The sequence below is a fragment of the Protopterus annectens genome, chromosome 8.part0 (genome assembly GCF_019279795.1).
Source record: "Protopterus annectens isolate FY-2018-M chromosome 8.part0, PAN1.0, whole genome shotgun sequence".
NCBI classification, from domain to species: Eukaryota; Metazoa; Chordata; order Ceratodontiformes; family Protopteridae; genus Protopterus; species Protopterus annectens.
Genome location: NC_056741.1, coordinates 448,118,106 through 448,132,905, shown reverse-complemented (window position 1 = coordinate 448,132,905; position 14,800 = coordinate 448,118,106).

The following is a 14,800-nucleotide window of genomic DNA, read 5'->3' as shown; positions in this document are numbered from 1 at the left end:
TAAGCAGCCATAAATTCTGTTTAAGCATAAATTCTTTTTGGAATTCTTCCTCTTTGAGTCTCCCTTCAATGTCATTTAGAGAAGTCTCTATATTTGTTATTTTGGTATGGTGTTGCTGTAATAGTTCCTTAAGAGTATCAGTTTGTTTTTGAGAATTTAATTTGAGGTTTTCTAAGTAATTTTTAAGGCCATCTGTCTTCAAACATAGTTCCTGTAATGTAAATGTCATCAATTGCAGCTCTTTTTTCAAAGCAGCATCTGGATGAGAATTCCTTGAGTTGTTCATATTCAGTGACTCAATATATCTCCAAGTTACTTGACAGGAAAATATTTGTACATCTCCACCAAATTTGATATTTATGTAGTTTAGTAGTTTATCTGTAGATTTCTGATGTTTTAAACTTGAAAATAATAAACTTTTCCTATATTATTATACTAGTTTATGGAGCTCTCAAAATTCAGTGCTCTCAGTTGGCCATCTAGGCTCTGACACCCTCCATTACATTTTTTAAATGAATACTAGATGATTCTGCACAAGAGAGCCAGAAATGAAGCAAGTACATAGAAGGCAGACCACAAACAGAGTACAGCAACACCAGCCACAAGCAATGCAAGCTGAATACAGCCAAGTGAGATCCGAGTCCAAACATTGATGTAAATGAACCATGATATGAAAAAAAAAATCAAAGAACCTCTAAATGTTATCTTAATTGTACATATAAAGGAAAGGAACTAAACCAGAGAGGTGATCCTATATTTAATTAACATAAGTTCAGCATGTAAAATTTCCTGAAGCCAAATAAGTGACTATGACATGGCATCCCTATAAACTGCATTACAGTATCCAGCTTCCCTTCTATGTGATTCTGATTCCCCTGACCTCTGTTAACCCAGTTAAAGTAGATAGGCATTTTGTCTCACTCTAGTGATCAGAACAAGTATTTAGGCAAAAGTAAAAGCTTTACTACCTACTGCACCAGCACAGTACAATGAATCAAGCTGCTTATTACAGGCAGTTTATGAATCTGGGTGCCTCCCTAAGTGTAACAACTGTTTTTACACTTTTATTAATGGATGGTGTTCCCTTTGAGGTGAGCTGCCAAAAAATGCACAACTTTATTTTATATTTTAAACAGTGTTTTGCTACATTTCTGTACTGGCTTCATGTATGCAATAAAGTGCATGCTGTCCCACAGTGTAGTGGTATTTGGTTCCTAGCCAGCTGGAATGCTTTCTCTGAAGTTTGCAATGAATGTTTATACATAAATTTGCAATTCTTGAGAGTTGAGTTATAATATTGTGCTCCGGAAGACCAGAAAAAAATGTAAAATAGACATTTTTGAGCACTCTGGTTTCAAATTTAGTATTCATCACATGACAATGGGATAACAGCTCTAGGAAGTCTCTTTTATTGGCTCTGCATTTGAGCCAATAACAATGAAGAAAGCATAGTTGTCACATGCAAAAGTTCAGCCGAGTGGATCCAGGTAGTCAGGGCTGGGAGATGTGGATGGGACATTTTTTTTTTCTTTTATGATTATGGGGCCTCCCAGCAAGCATGGGGCCACAGGCAGCTATTTCTCCTGAGTGAGAAGATACATGTCATTAAAACTGGGGTTAACTGTAGCACATTAGCCTCAGATGCTTTTTCTTTAGCTCTCATTTCCAACCAAATAAAAAGTGGTCCCACTTGTTACTGACCAAACGCTGTCTCTCATTTTGAGCAACATATATTTTGTACAAGCTACCACACCACTACTGGTGTAAAAAAAAAATAAATAAATATATATATATATATATATATATATATATATATATATATATGTATATAGAGTCACTTCAGAATCTTGAACATCTGAAAACCCAAATGTCATATGGTCGAGACCATATAATCGAGTTTTCAGAAGCTCGAAACCCTGAAATTAATCCAACAAAAAAATAAAACATTTCTGCAGGGGGGCAAGCCCCCCCTGCACCCCCCACACCCCCGCTACTTAAATATACCAACTCTGAGATCGCACTACAGCGAGGAAAAAGGAAATCTCCCATTCCGTGCTGTATGTAGATCTCCGTTCAGAATTTCAAGCTTCTGAAAACTCGATCATATGGTCTCAACAATATGACATTCTGGTTTTCAGGGGTTCGAGATTCTGAAGGGAACCTATATATATAAATATATATATAAATACACACACACATACATGCACAAGTACAAATGGAATGATCGCAGTTAGTCTAAACTACATTTTGACTGTCAAACATTGAACACATAAGGTCATAAACGTGAATGTTGACATACTACTTTGCATGTGCTGAATGTGTTGAGAAACAACCTTGACACATGCAATATTTAAAAAAAAACTTTTTTTTTTGCAAGGGTCAGGCCCCTACACTTCCCAATAATTATATATACAAACTCTGAGATTGCACAAAATTGTGGAAAGGGCATATTCCCCAACCCCGAGAATTGTGCATTCTCATATACCCATCAAATATATGCTTGATTGACCAAAAACTCCTTCAACGAGTACATATACATATGCATTTGTAATTTTTTCAGAAAGGTTTACCATGCCTTTGATATAAATGTGTTGTGTAATACTTTGCTCTTCACTTGTACAATGTAGCACCATAGAGTAACTATTCAAAAGGGAGACTGCAAATTCTGGAGGATTAAAGGAAAGAAGTACTTTCCAAATTGCCATCACTGTCTCCCCACTTGCAAGTATTATGCTGAATATGTTGAACAATATTCACAATTTAGTATGACATTGCAGCATAGATTCAATAGGTTTGTCTGCTGCATTATTGTTAAGTAATTGCAAACCAAACACACCAGTTCATGTTATTTAAATAAAGTTCAGATTGTCAGTGTACTTGTAGCTAGTTGGCATAATATTACTTGTTTAAGTTTCTGTTCTGTGCCCCTGTCTACAATACTAATCAAGATTTTTTTCCAGGGATTCATTACCATCATGACTGCAATGGTTTACCATCTTAACAATGACCAACATTGCTAATCATACTTGCATGAGGTCAGAGCACACAGCACGATGAAAGGCCTCTCCTTGAGCCCCATAGTACAGGCTTATGGCCACATTCTGGTAAGCAACTGCATGGTCATGTCTATGTACATGATATAAACAAACAACTGTCTATAACAAATCACATAATCTGAAGCACGTGCATGCTCGGGTCTGTAGAGAGTATGTAAGTCGACAGCACTGGATAAGTAAAACAAGAAACCATGTGCAAGGTAAAGCCTAGCAAGAGGCAGACACTGAAGGATGATGTAGAGTCATACGTCTCAACCTGCAGAGACTAAAAATAGGAGGAAAGATCTTTAAAAAGTAGGAACATCCAGCTAACAATCTGGACATCTAATTTACATAAAATCTGAATGCCATATAGCACATAACTCTTCCCACTTCCAGTAGGAATGTGGGATAATACTCAGAAAGATGTTTAAAAAATAGTGTGACCAAAATGATGAAACAATATAAGCACATTATCAAAGAGGCAGTGTAAAATATGTAGACTTTAATGAACTGTATTGTAAAATTCTACCACTCAAGGTAATTTATTTTTGCTTCAGAAAAATGTAGATGTTAATGTGTGTGTCCTCTTTCTTTTAATTTACTGATGCCACTAGTCGGTCATGTAGGGTGTTTTTTCTGTGTGGTAGATAGCCTCAAAAAAAATCACAGGAGTATTCAGAAAATTGTGTAAAGGGGTAAATCAAGCATGAAAATAGGGAGATGCCTTCAAAACTGGGACAGTTGATAGGTTTGTGTATGGTTCATTGACATTAATCATGGACATGCTGAACATTACTTGCACTGTGATTTGCATAACCAGTCATGTAAATGTTACTTTTTGTTTTCTTTCCCCAATTAACCTGCTTCTTCAACCTAATAATCACCTGACTCTATTCTGCTACTACTCCTCTCTGTTCCTGACTTCCCCTGTACTATCTCTTAACCTACTACTATCTGCTCCTCCTGTTGTCTACAATTAGTAACTGGTCAATAAAAGATAAGAACTGCTGAGTAAAGCACTCCGGAGTAACAGCAAACAATGCAAAAAGAGAAACAGGAGTGCACCAGTGGCTAAGAAAATCAAAAAACTGCAGCAAGTTTACCGTTTATTGTTGAAAATAAAGTAAGCGCTTTCACGTCCTACGACGCTTCATCAGACTTCGACAAAATTCATGTAAAATACAGCACCTTAAATACATCTTCCTTAATCAGTATTCATCAATTAAAAAAGACAATTAATGTCAATTAAAGTGCAAATTGTAACTCTCAATGTCAACGCTATAAAGACATGAAAAAGAACTATACTATGATTAAATAACATTTTACAGAAATCATTTTAAGAACCTATTTACATATATATATATTGATTTAATAAAACTTCATGTGTATTCATGACAAATATAAATATGTATAGCAACATGTAAAATATGTTTAAAATTAATGTTTAAGTGGTCGGGCTGCTAGAAATGGTTTCAATGTGACCTTGTCATTTAAACCATATTTATGAGCCTGCAGCCTGACAATCCACTTATTTTCCATTTCCTCCAATTTATTTTTAAAATTCCCTAATCTATGAGTCCTTGCTACTATCTCTAGTACATGAAATTTAAAAGAGTGACTGAGGCCATAGTCAAGAGCATGTTGAGCTAGAGCATTGGTAATGTTTTCCTTCTGTATCGCATATATGTGCTCCCTAATTCGCTCCCTTAATGTTCTGTTTGTTTTGCCAACATAAAATTTTAAGCATACTTGGCATTGAGCTAAATAAACCACATCTATGGTTCTACAGTCAGCATATCCCTTAAAACTATAAACCCTTCCAGTATGAGGATGTTTAAAAGTATCACATGCTTCTATGTATTTGCATTGGTTGCAGGTACGGCATGGGAAAGTGCCTATCCTCTGCGATGAAACATGTTGATTCTTATTTTCTTCATAGCATAGCAGCCTACTTAGAGATTTCATGTTTTTATAGGCTACACTAGGCTTGTCACTTACTATCTGTCTAAGTTTATTGTCACTTGTTAAAAACTTCCAATTATTATCAATGACTTGTTTAATATACTTATTCCTGTTGGTAAACGGAATCACCAGTCTATTATTACTGGTTGTAGTGTTTTTTATTACATTCAAGATTTGCACTAGCACTTTAAGGCATTAATGGAACCATCATGTGACTTGAACAGAATGTATTTAAGTAAGGTTAATATGCAGTAGTATTGTTCTGAGGAAGTCTTATTGATGAAAGCGCTTAACCGAATGGTTTTTATCTGTTTATTATAATAAAAAGTCTATTTTTGGTCTATGTCGGAGTGCTGGTGCTATATTGGAGTCAATATTATTCAGAGGGTATCGCAACATCCATTCAGTTTTGTTCTTACAACTGTTTGACTGTTTATACCTTATTGGCTTTTCTTAGAAAGGGAAGAATGGCCTGAAGTGTGACCATTCGGAACTTCTCTTTTTTTACAAATTGGTTGAGTCTGCTGAGGTCCAAGATAGGTCTCCAGCCCCATGTTTTCTTTGGAACCAAAAAGAATCTTGAGTAAGTTCTGAATCCTGTTTGGTCTGCTGCGACTGGCTGGATGACTCTTTTTTCTAGCAACTTGCGGACCTCTATAGTTGCTTGTTCCCTGAGACTGGGTGGAACATCCGTGATTCTGTTGACAGGAGTGGGAGGGGAAGAGAACGGTATGAAATACCCACTGGAAATTATGCTTTGTACCCAGGTATCGGATGTTATGCTTAGCTAGGCTTCTGGGTACAAAGATAAGCGACCACCGACTGACTCCAGAGCCGGCCAGTGGGCCTCCTTTAAGGAGCAGTGGTAGGGCTGACCAGAGAACTGGCCTCTGTCACACCGCTGTTGTGGACCCCCCCTGCCACACGGGTGGCGTCTTCCATTATAACCCCCTTCTCTGCCTCTAGAGGGGGTTTCACCACGTGTGTCCTGAAAGGCTCCCTGTGCTTTTCGGAACCACATATTTCCACCCTTGGGATAGGGCCGAGTAGGGGTAGAAAAACGGACTCCGATGGCAGATAGAGTTTTGCCTTCCTGCTCACACCTGGTTAGAGTTTTCTTTACCTTGGGCCCAAACAGGGATGAGCCATCAAATAGGGTGTTGATAAAGGAAGACTTGAAAGGCTCCGCAAAGGAACAGAGACACATCCAGGCTTGTCTACGCAGAGCAATGCCTGAACTAGTGGCTCTACTCGAACCATCAGCTGTGTAAGATATGAGACGCATGGACGAGTTCACAATCGAGTTTAGGGTAGCGAGCTGGGTGTTAACTTTGTCAGCAACCCCTGCAGCTACCGTACCCTGGAGAGTAACTGCTAGCTCTTTCAGGAGATCTCTTTGTAGTCTTGTAAAATGGGTTAAATAGTTCAGTGATCAAAGGGAAAAAGTCGCTAAACTAAACATGCATTTCCCATATCTATCCATGATCCTGGAATCTCTGTTAGGAGGATGGATAGATGAGGACATCTCAGACGTTTCCTTTTTGGTGGCTGCCGCCACCACCATGCATCAACAGGCACTCCCTTAGTCAAAAAAGCTTTGTCCACTGGGGCAGAGATGAACTTATTTGGCTCCCAAGGGACAGTTTCCATGGCCTCTGGAGACTCCCACGCCGTATGAAAGATCAGCTCCATGAGCTCATTGTAAGGCAGAGACACCCAAGAGGTGGAAGGTTGAGACCCAAAAGCCTTCAAGAGCACTGACTCTTCTTCAGTGACACTTTTGGACTGCCAACCACCCCTCTGATTAAGGATCTCTAATAACTCTGCAAAGGAGATATCCTCAGAGGGGGGTCGAGGGGACCCTTCTGAATCATCCAAGTCAGTGTCAGATGTCAAAGACTCCTGTGGGGAGTCCAAGTGCCTTGTCTTGCACAGTCTCTTCCTGGGTACCTCCTCCAGTGGGGGCTTTTGGGGAGGTCTCAGAAGAGCAGGGGGCACCCTGTGGGGCTACTTGAGGCTCAGGGTCTCTACGCTTGGGTTGACCGGTAGAAGCAGGAGCAGACACAAGCACTTGAGGGGAGGAGGAAGCCAGACCTGATTCTGATGATGTCTTTGGAGACAGTACTCTCCTCATGGCATTGTTAGAAAAATATGTATTAATGTATATGTTTAGTGCTTATTAGAAGCTAAAAGGGTTAACAATTTCATTCTATTTTATGTACAGCTTAATTCTGTATGAAATTATAAGATGCTTTTTCAAACTGCAGTATGCTTTCTGAAATTGCAAGATGCCCTCTGACCTAGTATTTGCTAGCACAGCAAAATTCATGTTTATGCCTTTTGGAAATGTACTGAGAAGCAGGTGATTATCTGCTAGGTCAGGAAAATTAATGAATAGTGAATGAATAGAACAATACTGTTTTCTATAATGTGATTGAATATGAACAATCAGCCCTTTTCATGTTATGAGAACATGCACAGCTGCGGAAAAGAAGATACACATCAAACAAAGACTGCTTGAAGAAATGAACTGTAATCTGTACTTGCTTTGTGCTCGAATTAGCCATAGTACCTTGAATGGTAACATTGCATAGTGAGAAGTTGTATCTGACCGGTGGTCATCAAGGCCACGTTGTTTTTCTTAGGAAGTTTTTTTTATAAACTTGATATGCCAGCAGAAAATCATGGACAAACAGCTGCTGTGAAATAATATTGAAAGAACTTGTGATTTATTAAGTCAGCTTAGTAGGCAATACCTTGTAAGAAATGTATAAGAATAGCTTCAATTCCTGATTCTAGTTAGACAAACTCTGTATTAGCACGTTTTTGTCTCCTTGCTGCAAGATTAAAGTGCCCTAACCTGAACCTGCCATGTGTTGATCATTTTGAAGTTATTTTTCCTTTGACAGATTGGTCCGCCGGACCGGAAACTCTCACTTCGCCTCAGGTCAGATGGGCCAGGTGGCATGAAACCATACGGGGAAGAAACCACATCGGTTCTTCTGCTTTGAAAGACCTCCGACTGAATTGTCATTCAAAAGAGGCCAGCCACTTTTCTGATCTGCGACTGGAGGACGAGTTGGTATAGGAACCAGAGACAGTCAATCACGGAGGCTCAGGTAAGGTGAGATTTACCTTTTTTCTGTTTTAGATCAGGGACTTGATTGGAAATATCTGTCAGGAGATTTGTTTTGTACAAGTCAGGGACAGATATGTATATATAAATAGGTTCTTAAAATGATTTCTGTAAAATGTTATTTAATCATAGTATAGTTCTTTTTCATGTCTTTATAGCGTTGACATTGAAAGTTACAATTTGCACTTTAATTGACATTAATTGTCTTTTTTAATTGATGAATACTGATTAAGGAAGATGTATTTAAGGTGCTGTATTTTACATGAATTTTGTCGAAGTCTGATGAAGCGTCAGAGGGCGATGAAAGCGCTTACTTTATTTTCAACAATAAACGGTAAACTTGCTGCAGTTTTTTGATTTTCTTAGCCACTGGTGCACTCCTGTTTCTCTTTTTGCATTACAATTAGTAACTGATCAATATTCTTAGTCCTACTATCTACCTTTCTACATGTCTGTGCCATCATTATGTTTATCTGTCTAACTATATTGTATTTAAGTCTTGCTTTCTTTGTTATCTTATACTGTTATTCTTATTGTATTATACACTTATTGTAACATGCATTTCTCAGCTATATTTGTACTGTTGGATCTTTTCTCCCCGGGCCTCCGTTGAAAAAGGCAAAGGGCTTTGTCCCATTTGGACTATACCGGTCAACAAATGTGAAATAAATAAATAAATAAATAAAATGGCAATTTAAGACACTTTAAATTATACAAAGGCACACCTCTCAATCTTTGAATGCAAGAATTCAGGACAAATACACAATGTGGGGACAAAGGTGCAACATTAGTGGCAATTTGTAAATAGCATTCCTATACATTGTAAAAATGGGTAGAACAGTTGTGGTAGTAGCATGCATTTTCTGAAGGATATGAAGTCAAAAACACAAAAGTCTGTCATTAGTGATTGCAGTCCCTCTGGAATATGCCAGACAATCACAAATGTTAAGAGGAACAGCATGTAGCTAAAATGCAAAAAGTGGACAAGCTGGGAAACTTAGAAAAGGTGAGAAGTATGTATATGGATGATATGGGATATGTCAGCAAACCAGTAGTGTGATGCAACACCACACACATGCCTAACAACAATGAAGCATGAGCTATGCACCCATAATATACCATAAACTGAGTTAGAAATGGAAGATGGTTTGTCACAAAATGGGTCCGTGCAGACTGTAGTTCATGTGCCAGTATATCCACTTTGTCATGTTAAGGTGAGGCACAGCAGATGTCCTAGTACAAGGGGTGATAAACACACAAAAGAGAAATGTTTCACATATGCAGGTTGATTGCAATAAGAGAGAGCAAATAACAGACCTCAAAGGATATGAACCCAGAACTACCACATAACAGATTTATCATATAAATCAGTTATGGAGAAAGCCCCCCTACAACACATCATACGTCTTTGCAGATATACATGGAACACTTTCATAGCCATTATTAACACACATTCCTCCAACTGGCCATCACAACAGTGGCATAAGAATCCATATAAATAAATAAATTATGTTAAGACAATGCCAACATAGCCCACATATTGGACATAATCATGGTAGGATAGCCAACATTGTGGGAAATGCAACATGAGACATAAAGGACAAAACATTAGGGAAGCCAATGAACCATTGCTGATGTCATCGACATGTTCCAGATAACTGGAGTAGCAGTGCATGCTACAAAAGCACTGGGAGCAGAAGTGAGTGGAATAACATGGTTGTAAGGTATGGAACAGTGTTTGAACCTCTGACTTTGTTAAATAATATATTCACAAAAATAAGTTATTGGCAAGGCATGCAAACAGAATACTCAAGGGAGAAGTGGCTATCAAATACATTTCATGAGTGGACTAGACTACCTGCTATTAGGCAAACAAAATGTGCATACGTGGGTTTGAATTCCTGATTTTGTGAAAGGTTGCATTCACAGCAATAGGTTATTAGCAAGGCATACCAACAGAATACAAGATACAGGTAGCTGCCAAATACATTTCAGGGGACTAGACCTGATATCAGGCAAAGAAAATGCACATACCTGTGTTTGAACTCCTGACTTCCTGTAAGAATACATTCATTTGTGCAGTGTATTAACAGGACATGATAACAGACTACCCAGGAAGGAAGTAGATGCCAAATACATTTCAGGGGAACAGATTAATTTATATGAGGCAAAGAAAAATGCACTTACCTTATTTCAAAATCATTAATGGACATGACTACAATATGTCAACAGAAGGTGTTTGGAAGAGGTGTGAATACACATAGACATGTATATTTAGAAATACTGCCACAGAACGGGAAATGTGTGTAAAACAGGTGGGGAGTGAAAGTCAGCAATCAGTGTATATGAGTCAATGTATGATGTCATTAAGGCATGGAATCTGTCAGACTGACATGCCTTGCTATCACAGTTTTATGCTTACATGGAATTATTATAGCATGATAATTATGGTTTTCAGTATTCTACAGGTGGGATCAGCACAGATTTGAACCCTGCCTGCCTAAGTAATGTTCCTTTGAGTTGTCCACTAGCTAATGATGGCACAGAGCAGTTTATACAACTCTTGTCAGAAATCACATGTATGGAGGAAGGCCATCAACAGTTTTTGTGTGAATGAAAATGGTCATGGTTAAAGGCACATTTTGGGAAGCAAACATCAGCACCATGTGAGAGAGTCATATCCAAGTAGACTATTGCAACACATCTGTGCAGTGAGTCATTATTGTCTATCAAAAATTGTTTTATACATGCCTACAATGTCGACCAGATGAATTCAACCCCCTGCCTACCTCACAGTCATGTCCATTAGCTACTGACTCCACAGAACACTATTTGTACAATAGCTGTGAGAAAGAATACATTGAAGGGAGTGTGACAGTGTTATGGAAGAATGACAAATTAAATGAGCATTAACAGATAACAGTAATTGGTGGATCCCAAGCCTCAACATACATTACAATTTGAACATCACATCAGGGTTACCGTGAACTGTGGAAGCTGTAGTAGTTGACATAAAAAGAAGTTATGTACTCACCATAATGTTCCATGTGAGTTGTTTATCTCGCCTTTATTCTCAATGATGGGTTTGGAGCCGATCCTCGGCTCCGACACGGCCGTTAGCAAAGCTCAAGGTTTGCCAGTAGCTTGAGACCAAGCCCCTTATCCCATGATGCACTGCTGGAATTACCTCAGATCTTGTTTGCTGCGTGTATATATATATATACCCCTGTAAGGGGTGCACTCCCCAAGAAGGAAGAAGTACTGAACAACCAGGATGATACTAGCCTCTAGGTCAACTGTCAGTCAGGAGGGGGATAGAGGGAGGGACGTGAGAATAAAGGCGAGATAAACAACTCACATGGAACGTTATGGTGAGTACATAACTTCTTTATGTGAAGTTGTTAAATCTCTCCATTTATTCTCAATGATGGGTAGCGTCCCTAGCACCCGCAATCCTGGGTGGCTCACGGGAGTACATTTTTCACGACCGTAGAACCAAAAGAAGACCCGTCCCTGGAAGCCTTATCCACTTTGTAATGAGTGATAAAAGTATGAGACTTAGACCAAGTGGCTGCAACACAAATGTTATCAAGGGGCAGTTTGGCTTGAAAAGCAGAAGACATAGAAATGGCTCTGGTTGAATGAGCCTATATTTTGTGTGGCAAAGGTATGTTAGCAGTTGCATGAACAAATGAGATACAATCCGATAACCATTTTGAAAAGGTTGTTTTAGCCACTGGTCTACCTTTTCTGGCCTCTGAAAAGGATACAAAAAGTTGATCTGATTTCCTAATATCCTTAGTTCTATCAAGATAAAATCTGAGCTGTCTGTGCACGTCAAGTTTGTGCAGCATGTATTCTAATTTGTTGGAATGGTTGGGAAAAAAGACTGGCAACTCAATGACCTGATTGATATTAGACTCAGAACAGACTTTAGGCAAAAAGGAGGAGTTTGTTCTGAGAGATAATCTATCAGCATGGAAAATCATATAAGGAGGTCTGATAGATAATGCTTGGAGTTCTGACACTCTGTGGGCAGAAGTAATGGCCACTAGAAAAATAGTTTTCCAGGACAAAAATTTGAGATCACAAGATGATGCTGGTTCGACGGGGGGGAAGAATTATTTGAGATAGCATAAACTTCAAATTCCAGTGAGAATAAGGGGTTTTGACAGGAGGCCTCATGTGAAAAACACCTTTGAGAAAAACCTTAGATAACTTATGGGCCATAATATTTAACCCATCCAATCCAAGGTGGAAATTAGGTATGGCGGCTAACTGAACTCATACTGTGGCAGCTGCTGCTCCTTCCTTAAAAATCATTGTCAAAAATTCTAAAATGGATGACAAAGGAGCTCGGAAAGGGTACATTGTTTGTATACTGGCCCAAATGGAGAACCTTTTCCACTTACTGCGATATAGTTTTCTGGTGGATGGCTTATGAGAAGACAATAGAATTTGTCTTGTGCCATCTGAGAGTGAATGGAGCCTGGCTATTTGGGGAAGTGGATCAGCCAAGCAGTCAGCTTTAGAGACTGCAGTGAAGGATGGAGGTCCCCAGACGGGTGTTGTCAGGAGGTCTGGAACTGGGTCCAGGATCCATGGATCCTCCAGCAGATGATGGTGAAGAAAAGGGAACCAAATCTGTCAAGGCCAGTAGGGGGCTATAAGGATAACAGTCCTTCCCAGTGACTTTGCTTTCTGTAAAAACTTGGGTATCAATGAAATTGGAGGGAATGCATATAGGAGACCCAGAGGCCAATCATGTACGAGTGCATCTCTCGGGGGATGTCCCGGAGGTGGTATTAGGGCAAAGTAGCTTCTGCATTTGGTATTGATGTGACTGGCAAAGAGGTCGCAGCAAGGCTGGCCCTATTTGTGGAAAATCATGTCTGCAACATGTTGGTTGAGAGACCACTCATGAGGCAACAGGATTGCCCTGCTCAGCTTGTCCGCTATCACATTGGATTTTCCCGGGATGTGCATTGCTAACAGAAAACTCTGGGATGACACAGCCCATTGCCATACTCTGAGGGCTTCTCGACAAAGGGGGTAAGACTTGGTTCCACCCTGTTTGTTCAAGTACCAGACCACTGACATGTTGTCTGTCTGAATCACAATTGTCCCTAGAGGAAGGGAGTCCTGAAAGTACTGCAATGCCAGAAGTACTGCTCTCAACTCCAGAACATTGATAAGCAGATGTGACTCTTGATCCGTCCATGTGCCTTGGGCAGTCTTTCCCTGAAAATGCCTCCCCACTCCATCAGGAAGCATCCGTGGTCACATTGGCTACTGGGGGGGCACAAAGGGTCATCCTATTGTGACATGAAGAGATGTCAACCACCACCGAAGGTCCCTCTTGCAAGAGTTTGTGATGAGAATCATATGGTTCATTGGCAATTTCTGGTAAGACCATTGAGCGAACAGGAGCCATTGAAGAATTTGCATATGCATCCTTGCGAGTGGGATGGCTAGAATTGCTGCCGCCATCAAACCTAGTACCTTCAAGACCTCTGCGGCTGTAGCTCTGTTCTTCGACACCAATGACTTGACGTGTTGGCAAAGAAGTGAGACCCTTTCTACTGGAAGATGTAGAGTGGTGGTTGAGGTATCTAACTCTGCTCCTATAAAGACAGTATGCTGTGATGGTGACAAGGCAGAGTTGACTGTAATGCCTAAGTGGTGGCAGAGTGTTAGAGTAGATTGTGTTGCCTGAATCAATTGATGCCTGGTGGTGGCGGTAAGGAACCAATCATCTAGATACGGAAACACCTGGAATCCTAGACACCTCAGGTGAGCCGTGACCACTGCCATGCATTTAGTGAACACTCTGGGGGCTGTAGTGAGACCAAAGGGCAGGGCTCGAAACTGGTAGTGATTGGCTCCCAGCTGGAAATGCAGGTGATCTCTGGAGTGTCTGTCCATCTTTATGTGGTAGTATGCGTCCTAGAGATTGATGGAGCACATCCAATTGCCTTTTCTTAGAAAGGGAAGAATGGCCTGAAGTGTGACCATTTGGAACTTCTCTTTTTTTACAAATTGGTTGAGTCTGCTGAGGTCCAAGATAGGTCTCCAGCCCCATGTTTTCTTTGGAACCAAAAAGAATCTTGAGTAAGTTCTGAATCCTGTTTGGTCTGCTGCGACTGGCTGGATGACTCTTTTTTCTAGCAACTTGCGGACCTCTATAGTTGCTTGTTCCCTGAGACTGGGTGGAACATCCGTGATTCTGTTGACAGGAGTGGGAGGGGAAGAGAACGGTATGAAATACCCACTGGAAATGATGCTTTGTACCCAGGTATCGGATGTTATGCTTAGCTAGGCTTCTGGGTACAAAGATAAGCGACCCCCGACTGCCTCCAGAGCCGGACAGCCGGGTCTCCTTTCAGGAGCGCTGGTAGGGCTGACCAGAGAACTGGCCTCTGTCACACCGCTGTTGTGGACCCCCCCTGCCACACGGGTGGCGTCTTCCATTATAACCCCCTTCTCTGCCTCTAGAGGGGGTTTCACCATGTGTGTCCTGAAAGGCTCCCTGTGCTTTTCGGAACCACATATTTCCACCCTTGGGATAGGGCCGAGTAGGGGTAGAAAAACGGACTCCGATGGCAGATAGAGTTTTGCCTTCCTGCTCACACCTGGTTAGAGTTTCCTTTACCTTGGGCCCAAA